Genomic DNA, 4,435 nt, shown 5'->3' with positions numbered 1-4,435 from the left:
TACACAACAACAACCATCAAATGCACATAGCACACACATCCACACGCACACACTCACTTTAAACAAACACACTGTAGCACCCACCCCACACACTTTATAGCACACACTCACTTTAAACAAACACACTGTAGCACCCACTCCCCACACTTTATATTTATTGATGAAGGATTGCACTACAACTCGTACACCTTACTGTAAATTGTACCTAAATTGTACCTCATCCCATTTCTGCTTTGCACTATATAGTACTGTACATTAGTACACTGCATAGTATTGTATATTATATGGTAACTCAGTTACGTCTATTCTGCATCGAACATTGTACATATGTCTATACTGAACACTGTGACCTCATTTTCTACTTTTCTACTTCTAAATTACATGCTATACTATGTTATTTGATACTATCTTGTCTAGCACAGTCTCTGGAGCGTAACAGTAAGAAGCATTTTGTATGAAAGTATTCTGTACTTCTGTATGACAACTATTAAAGAAACTTGAAACTTGAAACTTGACCTGAAGACCATAAAGGGTGAAAATGTCTCCTTCACGATAGCAGCGGTCGAGCAGCCCGAGAAGCAGTATAGCATCACTAACGCCTTCACCAGCCACGACATAGGCCTGTCACGGTACACCTACCCCATCACAAAGCTGACGGAGAAATACGTGCACCTACGTCAACTACCTATACCGCTCATCGACGACGCCACCCCGACCCTGCTCATAGGATCCGACCACGCACACCTCATCGTCCCCACGGACCAGGTCCACATCGGGCCCAGAGGCTGTCCAGCAGCGGTCAAGACCCGCCTGGGTTGGACACTACAAGGCCCCCTCTCCGGGTCTTCCAACCGACCGACAGCCCCTCGCTGCCTCTACACGAGGATAAACGAAGACGACACCACCCTCTTGGAGCACGTCGAGAGGCTATGGACATTAGACGCGATGCCCTTTAAGAATGAAAAGAAACTTGTTTGCTCAAAGGAAGACACTTATGCCATAGCCCTCCTCGAGCAGAAGACAAAGAGAGTCGAGGTCAACGGAGTGATGAGATACGCAACTCCACTCTTGAGGCGAGAGGGTATGCCCACCCTCCACGCCTCAAAAGAAGCGACAGAGCGATATCTACTGAACACCGAGCGGCGTCTAGCCAAAGACACCACTCAATCCACTGTGTACCGCGCTGAGATCGACAAGCTGATCACAGCGGGACACATAAAGAAAATTGACATTCAAGAGGCCGACCAGATGACTGAATCCTGGTACGTGCCCCACCACAAGGTCCACCACAACGGCAAGGATCGCATTGTATTCAACTGCAGCTACCAGATCGGACTACAGAATCTGAATAAAGAACTCTTGCCCGGCCCGACACTCGGCCCCTCTCTCCTCGGCGTACTACTACGTTTCCGCCAAGACAAGGTGGCCATCAGCGGCGACATCAAAGGGATGTTCCTGCAGGTGCGACTAGTGGAGGAGGACAAGCCCCTGCTGCGGTTCCTATGGAGAGAGAGGATCAACGATGAGCAACCATCCATCTACCAATGGGAGGTCCTCCCCTTCGGCACCACATGCAGCCCATGCTGTGCTACGTTCGCACTACAAAAACATGTGACAGAAGACCCTGAAGCTGACGAGGAGGTCAGACAAAGTGTAGAGAGGAGTTTCTACGTGGACAACTGTCTGCAAAGCGTCTCGACGCCAGAAGAAGCCGAAGCCCTCCTACTCAAGCTCCGCGCCTCACTGATCAAAGGCGGCTTTGATCTCCGGCAGTGGGCCAGCAGTGACCCTCAAGTACTTCGCAGCCTCTCCCCAGAGACAAAGGCAGCAAGCAGCGAGACCTGGATGGCGACCACCCCAGGTGAAGCACAGGAAATGACATTGGGCCTAGTCTGGCGCTTCAAAACAGACTCACTCCATTACAAATACACACCCCTGACCCCGGAGCAGGGAAGGTCGACCCCTCTACCGACCACCAGACGGAGCGTATACAGAACACTCGCAAGTAAATACGACCCGCTGGGGTGTATCCTACCTTACACCACTCGGGCGAAAATGATTACACGAGAGCTGTGGGACAAGGAACAGGGCTGGGACGACCCCATACCCGACCACCTAGCTTCCACCTGGAGAGAGTGGGAGAGAGAACTCAGCTCACTCCAAAATGTGAACATACGCCGGAGCTACTTCCCACCCACGGTGCGGCTGGAGACGTGCCAGATGGACCTGCACGTCTTCAGTGACGCCTCGGAGGTAGCCTACGGTTCGGTGGCTTACTTGCGGGCCCGAGAGGAGGGAGGAGAAATACACACAGCCTTCATCCTGGCTCGCTCAAGGATAGCCCCCCGCAAGCAACAATCGATCCCGCGTCTAGAGCTCTGCGCAGCTCTGGTAGGCGCGCAACTCGCCACGTTAATCCAACGTGAACTCACCATCCCGGTGCAAAGAACAATCTTGTGGTCAGACTCCATGACCGTACTCACATGGATCCAGTCCGATTCTTGTAGATACAAGGTCTTCGTGGGAGTCAGAATCACAGAGATTCAAGACCTGGTAGGATCAGCGTGCTGGGGGTACGTGGACACGAAACAGAACCCAGCCGATGTCATCACACGGGGGATGTCCCTAGATGACCTCACACGTCACAATATCTACAGTGACGGTCCTGAGTTCCTCAAGCTCCCGGAGGAAGAGTGGCCTACCCCCACCCCACGGGAGGCTAGTGAAGAGGAGGCAGAGATCAAGAAATCTATGTTCTGTGGGCTGATGCACCTCCCAGCCCCCACTGACCCTAACATAGACGACTGCCTCACCTTTGAGAGTGCACAGCTAAAAACATTCCTGTGGCACCACCCTGAGGTTCCCCCCACTACAGACATTGACGCATCGAACTACGCAGAGGCAGAACTCCTTCTGCTACAGCGAGCCCAAAGAGACTCGTTCCCCGATGAGCTAGACTGCCTGCAGGGAACAAAGCCAATCCCGTCAGACAGCAGACTGCTCCACTTGGCCCCTGAGCGCGACACCCATGGCCTCATCAGGGTGGGTGGTCGTCTGAGACGGGCCCCGGACTTAACGGATGACGTCAAGTATTCTATAGTCCTCAACAGCCGACACAAGGTCACTGAGCTCATCATAAAGAAATACGACGAGGATGTGCACCACGCTGGGGCAGAGAGAGTCTTCGCTGAGATCCGACGCCGTTATTGGATACTGCAAGGAAGAGAAGCAGTACGTCGCTTCCAGCGGACCTGTCTAGACTGTCGCAAGTGGCGAGCACAGCCCAGTATACCCATGATGGCCGACCTGCCTCCCTGTCGCCTCCGACTCGGCGAGAAGCCCTTTCACTCCACGGGCGTGGACTGCTTCGGCCCGCTCTACGTGAAGAAAGGAAGAGGGACAGAGAAGAGGTGGGGCATTGTATTCAAGTGCATGACCACCCGAGCAGTACACATAGAACTCCTTCCGACCATGAGTACGGATTCATTCCTCATGTCCTTCCGGAGATTCACAGCACGAAGAGGAAAACCGTCTACGTTGTTGTCTGATCACGGGACAAACTTCAAAGGCGGAGAAAGAGAGTTGAGAGAGAGCTTCCAGGCCATGGGCCCAGAACTTAAGACCCACCTCGCTCCCTATCAGATCGAATTCCAGTTTAACCCCCCGAACGCCCCTCACTTCGGGGGAACCTGGGAAAGAGAAGTACGTTCCATAAAGACAGCTCTGTACGCCGTGCTTGGGGCCCAGACCGTGGCGGAAGAAGTCCTCACGACAGTCCTCACGGAGATCGAGGGAGTATTGAACTCAAAGCCCCTCGGTTACGTCTCAAGTGATGTAGCAGATGTCGACCCAGTCACCCCCAACACTCTCTTGATGGTGCGGCTGGACCCTGCGCTTCCACAGACGGTGTACAGACCTGAAGAAGCGAACGGCCGAAGAATGTGGAGGTACAGTCAAATATTGGCTGACCAGTTTTGGAACAGTTTCCTCCTCCACTACCTACCGTCTCTCCAAACCCGTCAGAAGTGGGTAAAGGACAGAGACAACTTACAAGTGGACACAGTCGTTATGATCATAGACCAGTCACTACCCCGAGCTATGTGGCCGGCCAGCCGCGTAAGCAAAGTGATCACTGGTGCCGACGGAAAGGTCAGAGCGGCAGAAGTTATTGTCCAAGGGCGGACCTACACCCGACCCGTGGCGAGGCTGATAGAGTTGCCGAGGCTCCCTGACTCCCCTGATGACGATCATGACCCACTGACTTTGTAGATTGCCCTACTCCTCACAACAGACATTGAGCAGTTGACTGGACTATTAATCTGTCTCCCTTAACTAATTAGGTGCGGACTAATTAGGAGGCGGCTGTTGTGAAGGGCCAGATTAAAACTGAGAATCTACCTTTATTGTTTGATATACTTTGTATATTATTTATATA

This window comes from Notolepis coatsorum (assembly GCF_963971535.1).
Source record: "Notolepis coatsorum genome assembly, chromosome: 14".
Taxonomy (NCBI): Eukaryota; Metazoa; Chordata; class Actinopteri; order Aulopiformes; family Paralepididae; genus Notolepis; species Notolepis coatsorum.
The sequence above is the reverse complement of the archived record's forward strand: the minus strand, read 5'-3'. Positions refer to the sequence as shown.